The sequence below is a fragment of the Triplophysa dalaica genome, chromosome 12 (assembly GCF_015846415.1).
Source record: "Triplophysa dalaica isolate WHDGS20190420 chromosome 12, ASM1584641v1, whole genome shotgun sequence".
Classification (NCBI taxonomy): domain Eukaryota; kingdom Metazoa; phylum Chordata; class Actinopteri; order Cypriniformes; family Nemacheilidae; genus Triplophysa; species Triplophysa dalaica.
In genome coordinates this window covers 18953570-18971728 of record NC_079553.1, presented here as the reverse complement: position 1 = coordinate 18971728, position 18159 = coordinate 18953570, and the positions used below count along the sequence as shown (strand labels likewise).

At 36.7% G+C, this 18159-nt stretch overlaps 2 long non-coding RNA genes across 2 annotated transcripts; both read left to right on the top strand.

Annotated features, from left to right (window-relative positions):
• The first annotated feature begins 153 nt into the window (after nucleotides 1–153).
• LOC130433151 (uncharacterized) lies at nucleotides 154–2220 on the top strand. The gene is made up of 3 exons (XR_008908541.1): nucleotides 154–358; nucleotides 586–671; nucleotides 2005–2220. It is a non-coding gene; the product is annotated as an uncharacterized LOC130433151 (long non-coding RNA).
• An 11423-nt stretch (nucleotides 2221–13643) lies between these two features.
• On the top strand, nucleotides 13644–17633 carry LOC130433152 (uncharacterized). The gene is made up of 3 exons (XR_008908542.1): nucleotides 13644–13845; nucleotides 13942–14082; nucleotides 17385–17633. It is a non-coding gene; the product is annotated as an uncharacterized LOC130433152 (long non-coding RNA).
• The last annotated feature ends 526 nt before the right edge of the window (nucleotides 17634–18159 follow it).

The window sequence follows — 18159 nt, the reverse complement described above, 5'->3', positions numbered from 1 at the left end:
GCATGGCTGGAACCACTTTCCTGTAGCTCAGTGGTAAGAGCATTGCGTTACAACGCAGTTGTGGGTTCTATCCCAGGGGATTGCACTAACTAAGTATAAATGTATAGGTTAATGCAATGTAAGTCGTTTTGTATAAAAGAGTCTGCCAAATTCATAAATGTAAATCTAAATATGCAATAGTTCAATTATTGGTCTATCAATATGAAATTTTCTATCAGATTCTCTAAATTTGACATTTGTGTTCTGCTCAGTATTACATTTTTGACGACAGTTTTGCTTGTAGGACCTGAATGGCGTGTAGGTTGCTTTGGATAAAAGCATCTGCCACAGAAGAGCTAAAGAGTCCAGACTCATCCCTGTGTGTAATATTCAAGTTAGAATTGAACTTTATGATGCTGTATACCAGTCATCCTCAATTGACCGCGAGACATAGCCTAATAAGCCATTTAAAACTTTTGACTATTTTGGTTGCTTAAATTGAGCCGCATGTCCACACAACGGAGAATCATGTACATCACACGTGCTTTCTGGAACATTTATGTAATTGATATTTTTCCGCTATATCTACCGACAAACCCGTTTTAGCCCTTTCCACTCCGATCGCGCTGCTTCTCTCCCACCAAAGACAGCAGCAAACATTTGAACAACACTAGTGCAGAAATGCAAAGCAGGTAAATGGACACACAACAGTAAACAAAATGCAGCAATATTATAGCATTTGTATCCGTCAGTCTGTTTACTGTTTGCTTAATGTCTCCAACCTTTCAACCCAATATGAGATATTTTATTAACCATAACGTTTTTATCTAAATTTAGCATTTACAGTTTTGATCATCATGTAAACATTTGTGACCCTGTGAAAACTCAGGCTGAAGTCTCATAATCTAACTGATTATTAGATGACACGCATCAAAGATTAATTTCAAGCATTCGTTTTACTAAGATTTTGGTATTATTCAGTCAATATTGAAGATATAGTTATATTTCCCAGAATATTCTGTAGGATGATTTTATTTAGAAAACAGTCAAAGGACTTGCTGGGTCACATTCTGTAACAAACAACGTTTTAATTGGGAAATTATTTAAAGATAGAAGATGTTCTGGTATGAATGACATAGTAAGTATTTTTGTTTTCTGTTATTGATGAGAGCATTTTATTTGTTTCCTCGCAGACTTCTATTAATAGGGCATTCCCCTTAAACCACTGAGCCTGAAACACAAGGCGTAGGCTGCATATTATGGATATTAAAATATAAAATAAATGTCCTGATAAAAGATAACTATAAACTAAATCCAGAAGACCTGTGGCAATGTCTTCAAGACACTTTAAGAAAACTCGCTGCAAAGCTATAGTATACTGTGAATAGTTTGTGTAAAAATTCTACAAAATGGGGATGCTTTCAAAAAGATTCATAAATCTATAAATCGATTTTATCATTTCATTTATTTCGTTTAATTTATTTATTTATATAGCACATTTTAAACATCTCATGTTGACCAAAGTGCTTTCCAATAAACAGCATATAAAGTAACAAAAGAAAAAGCTGATCAATAAACTTCAATTAAATAAAAGTAAATAAATATTTTGTGTGACCACCAAATTGCATTTAAAGCAGCTTTTGTCCTACAGTAGGTACCCTTGCAGTTTTTCATAAAGGTTTCTTCCAGTGTCTTGGAGACGTTGCCGCAGTTCTTCCTTTTTTATTTCTGTAATAAAAGATAAATTTGAAGATAGTGAGTTGACAGTTTTAAAGATTTCCAGCTACACTAATATAATGGTATCATGATGTACACTATCATTAACACTCCTCATATTGATATACAGTAAGATTTGAGTCATAGTGTCCCTCCATAATTCTTTAGGATTACATTGAAATGCAATTATCAATGTTTTCAAACATCTGGAGTTACAGATTCACACTTGAATCTGTCAACACAATCAATCAGAGAACTTCACATGAATGTTAAGAGCTGCAGCAGGTACAGCGTGTGTTCTTTGTGCAGAAGAGAGAGAGAGAGTCCTGTGCAGGGAAGCGTGAGAGAGGCAGACGGCTGTGGATTGGCCAGCCGTCCCCCACAGCTGTCCACCTGCATTCTGGCACCCGCAGACGCGTACAAAACACAAGAACTAATTCTGCTACCTGAACTCCATTAATTTCCCTTTGCCGGGACATTCACATCTCTGACAGTGTAACATACAGCTTGTCTGCAAAAAGCTGGTCTGGCTCGAAATGGTCAAAGTTTTTTGTGTGCGATTTGGGGGCTTGTGTATCCTCAGATCTTTGCTAGATCAAAATATAAATATACTTCTGAAAATGCATTTATTCCTATTATCTAATTGTAAAAATGACATAACAATATAATAAATATATAAATGAATAATAATATAAATCACATTCTCTTCCATAACAAAATACTTGACGTGAATTGTCTGGCGCGATATTATGATTTTCTTGATGCATTTTTGTCATTTTGGAGATTAACAAGTTTGGCACCTGTTCGTTTTTTTTTATTGTATTAGATTTCTCTAGGTATTGTTTAAAACTTCATCTTTGTGTTCTGTTCCACAGAAGAAAGACACATGTTCAAAATGACAAGGGAGTGAGTCCCTTTTGCTGACTTGACTTGGTTTCAAGGTATACTGAGGTTTGAACGAGTCAAGCGTTCAAAACTACTACTTTTCTGTGATAACTTTTCTAAGGTATGAGCTGTCATGTCATGTTATGCAATGTCTGATGTTTAGGCCTAACATATAGGCTTTTATTATTTTAAAGCTTCATTTTTACCTTGGATCACAAAACCAGTCAACAAGTAGCAAGGGGAGATTTTTAGTAAAAGACAAAAATACATTGAATGGGTCAAAATTATAGATTTTTCAATAGGATATTAAGTATGTTCATTAAGATATTTTGTAAATTTCCTACCTTAAGTATGTAAACACTTTTTTGAGCATGCTACAGTGCCCCTGATTATCAACTTCACAGGCAATTTTGTCAATATTTTTATATTTTTGCACTCTCAGATTCCTGAGTTTTAAACAGTTTCATCTCAGCCAGACATTGTCCTATTCTAACAACTCGTACATCTTATTTATTCAGCTTTCAGAGTATGTAAAAATCTCAATTTTGAAAAAATGTACCCATAAGACTGGTTTTGGTGTCCAGAATGTTCAATGAATGTTGGTTAAAACAAAAATGTATTTGTGTCCAGTTGAAACGTTTTAAAAAATTTGTATACGCAGATATTTGAAAATAACACATTAATTGTTGTAATCGAAATACTGTGAAACCGTGTCACGTTTGCTAAAGGTTATCATACCATCAAAATCTCATACCGGCCCATGACTATTGCCAACTTAATTTTAACTCAATTGTTTCTTTAAGGGTTAATTGAGAGTTTATCCTGACAGTGATACTGTGATATACAGACAGTTTCATCGCTCTAAAACTTACTGCAATGCTGCTGTCTTTACAGGCAATTTGTGTGTCACAATCACTTTCTCCTTCCAGTAAAGATACTTGAGCAGAATCACGCAGCCCTGTTAACAGTGAGCTTAGAAGTTTGCAGGAGACCTCCTCTACTCATGAATACAGATTTTAATGGGAGACAAATCTGCATCTCAATATCGTAACTGCACAGGAGTCTGACAAATAAAAGAGGCCGTCTGGGATTTGCGGAAGCTGCCCGAATCGTTCTAATGAGAATGCATTCAGTTGTTAGGATGCAGATCTGACAAACATGTTTTTCACAGGGTATTTTTGCACTTGTCATTGAAATGTTCCTCTTCTGCAGCTATCAGCTGATTTTATAACCAGATCTGACAGCGTTTATGTGACATTCTTACATTCGATGCTGGTGTCAGGGATGTTATTAATGTGTAACTGCAGCAGCTGTGGGGAAATTTGCGATAGCAAAGACAACCGATTTAATGATGAATCAATATTAAATTAGTTATGGAATAATCTATGAAGTTGGACAAAAAAGTCACGGTATCATTTTTTTTATCATCATGTAAACATTTCATAAATTTATTTTGAAGTCCATAGTTTTTCTTCAGGGACAAAACCTGTATATATGGTAAAAACTATAGATACATTTAAAGGGATAGTTCACCCAAAATTGAAAATTATTTTAACCTCTACTCATGTTATTCCTAACCTGTATGACTTTCTTTCTTCTGCAGAACACAAATAGTATTCTTTATATTGTTTTAAATCTTGATTACCAAACCCCCATGGATTTCCATTGTATGGACATAAAACCACTTTTTTCACAGAATAAAGAGTCATATACAGATTACATTAAAGGGATAGTTCAGCCAAAAACTCCAATTTGCCGTTTATTTAGAAGATTGTTTGGTAAATCCACAGCCCTCTCTGCTTCATATAATGGGAGTATATGGGGTCCACCTGTCTAAGTTCCTAAAGCACATAATTCCAAAGCCAGACCTGGTGACATGTTGACCTTAAGTGATTTTTAATAATATTAGCCATAATGTACAGCCTGAGGGTGAACAAATAAACAGCAAATTGGAGTTTGTGGCTGAACTATCCCTTTAAGGTGATTTAAATGATGGCAGAATATTTATTTCCGGCTAAATTATCCTTTTGACGAAACAGAAATTGTACCGTGAATATAATTTCTTTGGACAGTGACATGCAGTGTTTTTTTTTTCTACGAAGCAGTTTTGGCCCATTCGGTGTCCTAAGAAAAACGCACTTTTTTATCAAACAAGCAGTATTGCATCTTTGCTTGACAGCCAACACCAAAAATGAGCCTGATGCTTCTGACCGCCTGTACTGGACAAGCAGTCGACACAGAGAGACATACAAGCATAATATCTAATACCCCCAGGGTCTGGGACCGCGTCGGGACCGCATCATTCAGGAAACGGATGTTTCTTTACCTGGCTGGTCAGCGATCACATCTGCATCCCGTGTTAATGGGGCAGTCCGGCAATCTGCATGCCGCAAATGCACCATTAATTGCTCTGGAAGCCACAGAAGTCGGCGTTACAGATAGCGGCTAGTTTTATTTCACCGCTTATCATAAAGCTTCCACATGTCCAGGTTCCAAGACTAAAATAAAAACAGATAATATTGTCTTAATTGCATGCCTTCGACAATGATGTCGGACAGCCAAACACATCAAATTAAATATTGTTTTTGTCCAGTGAAAGGCGAGTCAGTGTCTTATATTTCCATTGGAGGTACATTGTCTGATAAACAGCAGAACGAAAAGAGTAATTATAGAGAGGAAATTACATCAGAAATGAAGGAAGTGGTGAAAGCTCTGACGCTTAAATGGGTTTGAGTCGAGCGTTAAAAAGCCCATTAGTGTGACCGCACGCAGGTGTACTCACAAATACAAACGGAACGCCAGAGAAAGTAAAATACTCAATAAAACAGACTTTCAAATAACCACTTATCGTGTTGTTCAGGATAAGTTCTTGTTTTACACTCTTGGTCCACTTTGGAATCAGTTTGCCAAAGAAACGTTAATGTAAAGGAAAGGAAAAAGTTGTTGCTCATTGAGCTATACTGTAAAACCATGGTAGCCAATAGGGTTTGAGCTTTGGGTCACATGTCTGCCATAATTGCAGGGAAGCACCTTTGCATGTTTTATTTTATTTCTTATTTTTTATGATGAGAAAGGCACTTCTATTATACAGTTGAGTCTTATTTAGATCCAGATATTATTTTCCCCAAACAGTTTACGGTGGTGCTGGGATGGTCTTTTGATGTCTGACATCATAGCTGTAATTTATAGAACAATTTGATTTTTTTTCGCTCTTATGGTTAAGATACGGTTGTGAAATCCATAAGCAAGCGAAAACCAAAATCATAACAAAAGCAGGATATGAATTAAGCACATTATCGGGATGAAGGTAATTACGGGTCTCTGGCGCAGGTGGACTGATGGATTTGTGATTGGAGTTCACTTCCCTTCTTTTTAGCAGCACCAGTTTTTTTCTGATTGGATTTCTGTAGAATTGTAAAGCTTATTAAATGCTTATTATCTAAATCAATTTAGCAGTACTAGAGTATTTGAGTAAAGAACCTGTGAATAGTGCATTAGTTTGGGAAATAAACTTAAGAAAAAGGACAGAAATCATAGTATCTAAATCTAATAGTGTCTAAATGCTGTATTTTAGATCTTTCTTTCCGGAATTTCTCTCAGAATTGACTTTGATGTGGCTTGAATCAAATCCATCTGTTGCTCTTTTTACGTGGCTTAGTGTCGTACAGCCAGAAATTTGAGGCCTGGTTCACTTTATAGCTTTTTCTGTTTAAGATTTGCCCACTTTCATCTTAAAGGTATAGTTTGCCTAAAATGAATATTATTTTATCATTTTGTCCTGTCGGTCGTGTGATTATCTTTCTTCTGCAAAAGAAGATATCTTGAAAAGTGTACTCAAAAACGTCTTGGTTTCCGATGTAACCTCAGTTCCCTGATGCAGGGAACGAGACGTTGTGTCGAACCGACAGATGGGACTCGCTCTTGAGAACCCCATCTGTTGGTTCGACACAACGTCAAGAGACCGACAAAGGGAACCATTGATCCCAATTGAATTCTATTTTATGAACACAAAACCAATGCAAGTCAATTGGGACCAACAGTTTCTATGTATTTGACACTAATAACTAACCCTTTTTTTACATTGTAGTCATTAAAGGTTCTGTGTGTAAGCTTCAGAAGCCACTATTGGCGAAGTTGGAAATTGCAACCTAAAGCTCCGCCACCCCCCTCTCCCTCCCATTAGAGAAGCTACGGTTGCCGTCAAAGGACAAAAGGGTTCCGTAAATGATAGGGGTGTTGATAATTGCCATCTAAGTCTCACAGGCGAACAACAGACTGAAGTTACGGACACAGGACAGAGATATAGTTGTCTGAGACAGCAGAGAGTAATCTTTGCAACTCAAGTGACGAGGCTTATTTTCAAAGAAAAATAAATAAATAAATGTTACTTAATTCATCATTTACTGTTTAACATTGTGTCAGTGATTTTTTTCGCTTATTATACAAAGCATTTTTTGGCACGGTAACTTGGTTGGTAACTTACAGCCTATTGAAACCGCTTGCTAATGCTAAAGGCATGTAATCTAACCGCGAAAGTCTTCACAAAGTCAATCAGAGGACTTATCACGGGTAGTAAGAGGGAGAGATTGGAGAGATAGGGGTGTTGGAGATGCAGGCAGGGCGAGGAGAAGCAGAGGACCTAACGTTACCCGGGAGGACCGCACAAGAGAGGATGTGAAAGCTAAGCAGTATTATAATATAACTTAAACCCGATTTGTGCAATTATGATTGTTAACATGATTTCTAACTTGATTTGCACACGGCCATGCAACAAGGACTTCTAGTACAATTACAAAGTGCTAAAAATTTACAAGGAAAAACGCTACTTCTCTGGATGATCATGCTCATCTGTTAGCTAAAGCTATCAAACAAACAGTTCTCTTATATAGTGGAAATTAGACAAACTTACCGGTCCAGCAGAAAGCTGGAAGCTGCGGCGTCGCTTAGAAAACCTTTTCCTGCTTCAGTGCCCTAGATAATATAAACATTTCGCTTCATTTTGTAAGGTATTTATTCACCACTCACAACATAGTTTTGTATTATATATTACATTTTGGTGAATAAATCCTTCAAGTTCCTACACACTGTACCTTTAACTTGTGCAGTAGGCATCACATAAAATGTGCTTGTCTGGATAGTTTTTGCCATTGACTGTTTTATATAGTGGTGGGCATAGATTAATTTATTTAATCTAGATTAATATAGATTAATTTTGGAATTAATCTAGATTAATCTAGATTAAAATGGCTCATTTGAATTGTGCCGAAGGCATTCAGAATATGTGTGCTACCCAAATAATGACTAAAAGTAAGTCTTTGAGAACGGGTTTCTCAAACCAGGTGGTGCATTAGACCAGGGGCTCATCTCCTGTTTCCAAAATGCATCTCAAATTGCTTGAGAAAGCTGTTCTACTATGATAATTGGTGATGAAAATTAAATTATGTTCAATAAGATGAACTTGTGTTTACTTCCGCATTAGCTAAGGGATGATTTGTGTTTAGGTGGTACTTGAGACTGGAAGAGCTCCTACAGTACATTTACATTTACATTTAGTCATTTAGCAGACGCTTTTATCCAAAGCGACTTACAAAGAGTGAGGGAGCAACAAGCTATGATATGTCATACAGGAGCCATAATACATTAGATCTCAATACAAAGTTACTGGTTTCAACTAAAGCTAGACCACTACCTGTTGAGAGAAAGTGTTTTTTTATTTAAAACCAATTCCGCATTGCACAAGGTGCAAACAACCTTAGTCTTGTCGATGTTTCTATTGGGAAGCTTCTTAAAAACAAAAAATCCCTGAAGCAAACCCGGCGGCTTCATAGCTGCATCCATGTTAGCACGTCACGTTTGATGCGGTAATTTCACAGTAACGTTATGTTGTGTTCAGACCAAACGCGAATGGCGTGTCAAGCGCGAGTGATTTATATGTTAATGCAAAGAGCCAATAGACCTACTTGCTGCGCGAATCGCGCGAATGAAGCCCTGGTTATGAGATGATGAGGCGGCTTCTTCTTCCGCGAATGACGCGAATCACGCGAGTTGAAAAATCTCGTTCTCGCCCCGTACAGTGCAGTTAAGCTGGTATACATCCGCGCTAAAATATCAAGGTGAAAATCATCATAGCTTGCGTAGTATAGACCCAGCTCCCAACCCAACTTTGAGAATAGATTAACGGCGAAACATTCTCCAATTTGCTTCATTCTTAAACATTGATCTCATTCTCCAAACTGCAAAATCGAACAGTTAGGTTCTACTAAATATTTTGTTGTCTTAAGCAGCACGACACTCGTGGTCTTTGCGTCGGCAGCAGCCAGTGGATGTGGGTTTCCCCACGGGTTCTTTGAAAGTGTAAATGGATGATAGTTCAGAGTGTTTTAGTTCCTTGGCAGAAACACATAATTGTTCAGTATTCACCTTTTCCACAGGTGTCCTCCAGTGATAAGATAAATGGAGAGCAGAGAGTCAGAGCTCTCTATATTAGACTGGAACAGGCCTCTGGGGCTGATCATCTTATAGCCAGAGAAACACAGAAATTTCTTAATGGACCAAAACTCTTAAGTGTTTAGGATGAAAAAACATAAATGTATTGGTGTCATTTGAATAATGTGGTTGTGTGGTTAGTGTGGTTATGAATAATACGTAATGCATATGAGTAATGAATAAAATATTAGAAGGTTAACATGAATTCAGGGGAAATCTTACAGAAATGTCCACCCCAAAATTATTATTTAAAAATAAAATGGTTCCTATTTTAAAATTAACTTTTTATTCAAATATTTTTTACATTATGAGCCTTCCCCTTAACCAAATGCAAAGTGTCACTCAAAGCATCTACAATTTGTGTAGAGTAAAAATCTATATAAAATAAATTATATTTAAAAAGAATGTTTTTTTTTTTACAATTAAAATTATTTAAGAAAAAATATATTAAATAATATAAATTAATTCATAATAATACGAATGTAAATTAAAAGTATCAATATTAAAAAGCTATATATGTTTTGGGTTTTAAAATACAATTTTGTTTGTAATTTTTATATTTTTTAATTTTTTTGTAGAATGAGGTATATTTGCTTAAAGAGACCTGTTGTTCTCCACAGTCCAGGATAATCGTACCTGAGAGCACACAGATAGGAATGAGATATGACTTACACACTCACAGTGTGCACGATGTGACGGGGTGGAGGCATGCGATTGGCTGTTTGGGGTTTGGGTGGGGGCGAGGTTAGCGAGCCACCTGCGGCAGTGACATCAGCATGACAGAGATCAGGGGCCTCGTGTTCTCTCTCAGTCTACCTCACCTCCTTTAATCTGTGATCATGTATCACCTGCAGCTACACGTTCATCCAGTGCAGACAGATTTCATCTGTCATCTGCGAGTGGATCTCAATACCCCAAACTCAGTCCGTCCAGGAGTCCATGTCCAGCGGCCGGCCTGCCAGAGCTAATCTCATAGATGAAGCGTCTCCTTTTTCTGCTCGGTCATGTCTCTGAGCGGGAGGGGGGAGGAGAGCGGGCCTCACCATCAGATTAGTATCTTATTAGAACTTTTTAGGTTAAACGACTCTGTGTGATCCATTCTGTGACACTGGAATGAGTTTTGACATACAGGAACACAAGTTTGTCCTTGAATGTGTTCAGAAGAAAAATACAATCACAAATGAGATCTCTGTAGGGTCTCAGATGTTTCTTCCCCATGTTAAAGTCAACAAAGATGGATGATTTTAACACATGCATGATCTTATTGGGCATGGTTAACTGACACCCATTATTAGGAATATAAAAGTATGCATTGTGTTTTATTTTTTTATTAAAAACTCACTTTACCCTAATGATTTCGCTCCATTTAGAAATGTATCACACAATTTCCATAATTACATTGTGTCTACTGTTATTTATTATTTTATAATCTTTATTCATTTATTAAAAATGCATTAATCTTTGTGATCTGAGAATAAGATGAGACTTGAGTGAGAAATTTTGTGTCCTTATTGAGGCTGTGTTTAAATTAATGGGGCAGTATAGCCCAATTTTCATAGCAGCTATTTCGATTTATTGTGATTTCATGAGAAATGTCTGAAAAAAACTAAATGAGAACATCATTTTCTTGTTCTCCGGAACGTTGTGATAAAATTTATAAAGCAGCTACCCACAATTTTCATAATCTTAATCTGTGACTTTATATTTTATGAGGATCATGTGAGACCTTAATGAGATCTTCATTAGCTTCATGTCCTCTGGAATGTTTTGTTTAGATTCACAAATCAGTAATGCCCCATTTACGTACTAAAATGCACCGTGACTATTTCTATCTACTGTATTTTGATTTTGAGAAACTTGTGAGACAACATTGAGAAATGAGAACATCATTTACTTGTCCTTTGGAAGATGTGTTTAAATTTGTGAATCAGTAACAACCAAATTTTCTTAATCAAATGCTATGGCTATTTCTATTTTTAATGAGAAACAACTGAGACAAAGATGAGACGTAAATTACATCTTCATTACCTTCATGTCCTTTGGGATGTTGTTTAAATTCATGAATCAGCAATGCCCAAATTTCATACTTGAATGAAGTGACTATTTACTATGATTTTATAAGAAACCAAGTTCGAGACAAAATTGAGACTTAAATGATAACTTCATTAAGTTAATGTTTTGTTTACATTCAATTAGTTTAAATGAATCAGCCATGCACAATTTTATACTCAAATGACTATTTCTATTCTTTCTATGGTTTTGTGAGAAACATGAAAGACAAAGTTGAGAATTAAATGAGATCTTCATAAACTTAAATGGCAGGATTACTTATTCTTTATTATCGTATGAGAAACATCTGAGACAAAGTAACACAAACTTGAAGTTAATGAAGTTCTGGTTCAGCTTTAACTTCAGTAAAGCTGTCCTCTGGGACCGTATGTTTAAATTCGTGTATTGTTTCAACTACTTCCAGCTTTCTGCTGTTCTTCCAAACCTCTTCTGTTCAAGAAATAGCATTCAAACCTAGCGTCATCTTAATGTAGCGTTGCGATCTGACGCGTCTTTCATACAAACACACCCCCACACAAACGCTGCGAGTTCATGTGTCTGTGGTGTCAAGGGAGCGTGCTTTAATTAGAGAGACTAATCGGCATTAATGTCTTCATATTCCAGACAGGAGACTGACACGTCTTAGACTCGCTCTAAACCCATCCACATGCATTGTGTGAACATGTTCAGATGCAGTGGAAGATGCCCACCCACATATCTGCTAATTGCAGGTCTTTGCCCCTGAGCATCCTCGCAGTCACACAGACAGCGGGAATATTTGGTCTTTTTAGCTCTGCTGCTAGAATGAAAAATTAATGACACTGTCGCCTCCTCCGCCATTTGGTGGTTTTGCGGAAAGGAAAAATATTGTATTTTCTCTTCATTTTGTTTTCTGTGTGTGAGTGGTTTATGTGAAAACTTTCAAGTTGTCATGTTGCTCTTTTTCAGGGTGAATAGCCACCAAAGATTGATGTAGAACAACTGCAGAAGTCACATGATGCTTTGGTGTTGCCGGAGTGTGGCCTTCAACAGAATTTGGCATTAGCATGTTGGTAAGCTAGGCTAATAAAATTGACAATTTATTAAAAAAGTGTAAATGTATAGTTAATCCTATAGTGTGTATGCTTAAACATCTGAAATAAACCCTATTACTAGGGTGACCATATACATGCTTTTTCTCCGGACACTTCCTGGACAGGATTTCAATTGCGTCTTTCGGAGGTCGCATTTGTCCAGTGCATATGTTATTGAGGTTCTCAAATTTCATTTAAAAACATCATAAAATTAACATTTATTTCTATTAAAACGGATAATCATTGTTTCATTCTTACCTTGAAATAGAAATGTTGCTTTTCTGAAGAACAACCTGAAATAATAAAGCCAATGATGTATACGGCGGACAAATGTAACGTGTGGTCACCATTAAACGCATAACTATAAGAACTAATACACATTATAAGTAAAGAACGTATAAGTTTACAGTGGCCTTTACCTCGAATATTATTGATTTAAAAGAAATTAAGAGGAATGTAAAAGTTTGTTTTTAATTTAACGTATTTTAATTTTGAATCGATGAATATATGAATTTAATTAAACTGATGTTTGCATATACTCTACAACACGGTTTACATTCTGTTATATAATTATATTAAATTAAATATAATATACATTTATAGGATCGTCACTGTCCTTCTGAATTTTTTTAAATGATTGAATACTGTGTTGTCAAGCACTGAATACTTTATATTGGTTGGATATTTGCGAAACCAGGTGACAAACATAAAGGATGACTAATAATAATGATTATGATTTATGGCAAAAATAAAAATCACAAAATATGGATAGAAGGTTAGCAGCGTTATATTTATATATAAAAATACTCTCCCTGGAGCTCTTTTTCCATAATTTGGTCTAAATGTTTCTTAACATAAATGTTTTGTTTTTTAATGAAACTACGTTTGTCTACAAAAGTAATTTCAGACGTTTAAGCATACACCTTAGGATAAAATATACATTTACCATTGTATTTATTAATGATCAATTTTATGTAAATTTTTAAACCACATTACATTACATTTGACTGGGTCTCTGAATCATTTCTGCTCATCTCTACTAAAGCTTTAAGCTAAAAAACACTTTCCCAGGTTTCTGTGGAAGATCTTTGACCATTGATGATGGACACTTTCTACTTGAAGGTGGGACTTCCACCGCTAGAGCAGCCATATTGAGCATTGCATTTTACCATATTCATAATAATAGAAGTCTTGTAAATCTATAATCTTTTACATGTCTCAACCAATCATAATGAAGGACCGTTACTATCTGTTTTATAATCAAATCTTATGCCATTAATCCAAAGCCATTCCACTGCTTTCTAATTGAACCGTCAAACCTCTCCATTCAAGAGGAATCATTATTTTTTCATTTAATCACACTTTAATAATTACATTTTGAAATGTCTAAATGCTGCATCCACCCCAAACCCTGACATTCTCTTGTTTATCTTCAGAATTTCCTAAGCAGTTGAACTTGAGATAGCAGAAAGCCATGAGCTGATGAGTGGAAATCCCTGGGCTTTCTAATTAATGGAGGTACACAGGCCCGGAGGATGAGGCGGATCAGGGAAATGACATCAGAGGGGAGATAGCATCACTCATTTCTCCGCTCTATTGTCACCCTATGGGATCGGCTGAAATGAATCGCTCGAGCATCCGCCGATAGATTTGAATGGTGAGAGAAAACTCATTGTCCAGTGGAGAGTTTGCGATAACAATCTCATCCTCTCTCTCTCTTTTATTTAATCCTTCCACTTCTCCTCTTTGTCAGGAGCATCCCGATCAAACGACCAAATCGAGGCTTGGGCAACAGGTGGGGTTCATCCCTCAAAGCTGCAGGGATCTTACAAATGAACAGAGGAGATTTTGTCGATACGCCATATAAGGAGAAAGGGGAGGGGCTGTGTTTCAGGTTTGAACGGGATATTCAATTTAATAGTCACTGGGCATTCTGGGAATGTTTTAAGATTATTATTCTATTCGGTTAAAGTCAGGCTTTTGGATACATAAAACACCTGTTTCATTTCAAACCCGCTTGTGTTTGGTCTAAAGGACAGTCACCAAGTTTCTCGGTGACTGAACTTCCACCATTCTCCCTTTTGAACTTTTTTGTCATTTTCAAACATTTCAGCTCAAACAAAAATTCAGATAAAGATGGAAATAATGGCATCTTCAGCGGAAAGAAAGACATCACGGTCTGTTTTGGATTAAGCTTCACGACCTGTTCCCAGAAACACCAAACGGTATCACGAACAAAGAGCTTTGCTGCAAAAGCCCGGTTTGTCTTAATGCAAAAGAGGGGATGACCCATCATTCTGTATTATTTGCCCTATCTCTTAAGCAAAGGCACACCCAAAGGTCCATGCGTGGGAATCACACATGTCTGCTGGGATTTACACAGAATATCCATTGACGCTTCTTTCCAAACTTCCAGCGATAAGTGAAAACTTCTGACTTTCGAATGACAATTTAAGTTTTCCCGGCTAAGTTCTTCCGCCTGTCCCGTGAGCCCGGCGTCCGCCTGTTTTTACCCCCCTGCACCTCGGCCCTTAAACCCCCTCGCTGATATTTAACACGTAACCACTCGTAGTCTGCCTATGAGATAGGAATATAATTGTATGTTAGTTTTTAATTACAGGAAGAATCTAACTTGTAAGATGATGAGCTGGAAGGTTCCACCGCATTGTTATATTTTTTCATCCTGCTTTTTCTGATTATGTGAGCCGGGCTCCTTTGCTAAGTGTTGATAAGCAGAATTTCCATGTTCCCTGCATAATTAATCCATCTCTGCCTGCCTTCCATGCCAACTGCTCCGTTATCGCCCGCACATGCCTGAATTGCAAAAGAATTCTCCCTTCAATTGGAACCTATTGATATTCGGCAAAAACGGAATCCTTAAATTTTAAGCCACAGATTGTTAAATGGATTAATTTCGCGGCAATCTCGGGCATCTAACGCGGGCAGACAGGCACGGCGAATCCAAAGTGTCTCCCGTTTGTGGAGTTTTAGTCCCAAATGATAGGGTTTTATTGGCATCCTTTCCCCCCCGTCTTCTCCATAGTCAAAAATTACCATTCATTTGCATCGTATAAAACACTTTTATATGCTCTGAAATTCAGAGGAATGCCTTTCAATGCCTGTCGTTTGGCCGTCCGATAACAACTCCGGCCGCCACATCTGGAACCTTTTGATACTGGCTGAAAGGGATGCCTGAATATTTAATATTTTTATCAGTTTTTCATCGAAGGGTTCACCATTAAGGAAGGCGGTGCGATTTGCATGAAAGCAGCCGAATGTAGATTCATTTCTCTGAACTGTCTCTGTCAATATATACTGATGCTTTTCCTCGTTTTTTTTTTAGCTCTTCGCAGTCGAGGGCTTCGCATACAGGATCATTTGACGTAGACTAGATTCAAGTGTTTAGCCTGATGGTTTCATCCAAAATGGAGATGAAAAAAATATTAGCTGGATATTTTACACAGAGCGGCATTAGAATAAGAGTCTGTGATTAACCGGCAGCCCGGCTCAGAAATGTGATATTATAGTGTTATTGTTACATCTGTCATGGGCACAACTGCCCGCTTTAAGCGTGTAATGAACCGCAACTGTCGTGGACCGTGCCCGGCCGTTTGTAATCTAATAATTAGAGATGAATCAACTCGATATTCTGTACATTTTCCTCCCTTGGCAGCGTTTAATGAAGGTACGGCAGAAATTTTGCGCGGCTCTATTTCAGTACAATTATTCTGTCACGGCATAAAGCTCGTCCGCTGTGCATTCAGCAGTCATGTGCTGTTTGTGACTGATAGCCACTGAAGAGCATACTAGCAGACCAAAACAGAAAGGAGCAGAGATAATATGGATAAATATAAAGATTGATCATAATTCATTGCATGTTGATGATTTGTTGTGGGCTGTAATATGTACTAGATGCACGAAGTTAAAATCAATGGAGGCATATGAAAATGCATTGGCGTGGATTATGTAAAGATGTTCCAAAAGACCAGCCATCTGCTGTTAAAAATAAATACTGAACCTGAAACGCTCACTGATGCTCGGGATGAAAAAGAATCTTTTTTGAGGATGCATTTGGGATTGTCTTGACTAAGCCAATGTTTTTGTCTCTTCATTTATATTTTGTTTCGGTTGTAAAACATATTTATGTTTGTACAGATCCGTCAGGTTAAGGAAGTGTTGCACTCGATTTGTGGTGAAACTGAGGATCATAGATCATGAAGTAAAAGTGCAGAATAATCTTCTTACTGTTTTTCACCAAAATCAACTGCAAAATCAACATGTGAAAACTGTAAGTTTTCACATGTCTTTTTCCTATTGTCTTTAAATTAGCATTGTAAAACGTACAGTATTTTGTCCAATGACCTTAAATGTGCTTCATGTGGTAACATCTATTTTTTTTTGTGAAACATAATTTACCATGACTGAATTAACTGATACCATCAGGGGCTGCATGAAAAAAGGTGGTTATGGATCACAGCCGGACAAAATAGATGGTTAAGATCCTACAATTAAACATTTGCACTTTTTATAGTGTGTGTTATTAGAATAAAAATAATGGCAAAACATCAAAATTAGCATTTTGTGATTTTAATATTTTTATAAACAATTGTTTACAAATAATACTTGTGCAAATCTGCACAATAATGGGTTTGCCAGAAACAAGACATGAAGGATTAATTTATTTTCTAGTTATGAAATGATCCACACTCCTGATTTGTTTACTGTATGTGATTTGTTGCAATTATGTGAAGTTAGTTATTTTTGAATAGAGGATAAATTGAATCACCAGAATTACATTACACATTTTTATTAAAATAAACAAATACCTACATGCACATCTTAATCCCCAATCAATCTGTTAAAAGCAACAGATATGTACAAAACCAGAAATTATTTTAAGAACTGTAAATAATAAAACTAACAAAACCCTAAAAAGTGTTTTAAATAAAATTACCATTTCTTTATTTATCAGGCTTAATCTCCAATGTCAATATCAAAAAGGTACAAAAGACAAATCCAAATCATTACACACAATTAACAGGCTTTTCTTAATCTCAAATCTCTCACAAAAGCAAAACATGTTTCAAAACAATACTTTATAATTATGTATTTTATATAAGTCATCTTCTTTGAGGAATCCCTAACTGTTTTTGCTCGGTTATCTGTGTGACATTTCTATTTGTTTTGAACTTCCAGAAAAGAAAACACAAGCCCGAGAAGAGCCTCAAAATGGAGAGACAAAAATGACAAGAGCGCAGAGAAAACAAAGAAAATGAGAAATAAAAGACGAAGAGAGTAGAAGATGTGAAGAAGTGTGTTGCTGGGCAGAGGGTTGGCGCTGAACGCAGGGTTGGCAGGCAGGGTGGAGAAGCGGGCACGCTCGCAGACATCTGTTGGCGCTCTGCGGCTGCTGGAGGGAGGGCGCTTTGCCATGACCGGCGGGAATATGGCACGCTGATGATGCTGTAGGTATATACCCTGAGATTTATCAAGCATCCCTATACGATGCCACACACACACACATACAGTAAGAGAACCACTAATGACAAAATAATCTCAATAATGTTGACATTAGCAGGCAGAACATACTTTTTGCGGATTGATATGTAATAATTGTCCGATTTTAAGTTTTATTTTTTTTCTAAGTTAAACATTTTCCTGAAGATACATTAACCAACAGTAAAACTATACAGTTATTACCGTGAGACACTATTTCTTTCCATTGACGTACTCAACTTGCATCAATCTTATCAAATATTATTTTCCTTGAATGAAAGCAATTAATTTAGATGAAGCACATTTTTTGCAAAACTTTTTTCCGCTGCATGTCATTTTGTAGTAATGTTAAAGTCTGCATCTTTTGGCCTTTATTAATGTGATCATTATCAACACTAGACCTTCCATCTCTTCAAGCAGATGGGCATGAATGCCTGGCCTTCATGCTGTCCACTTCTCCAGCTGTCTAACAGCA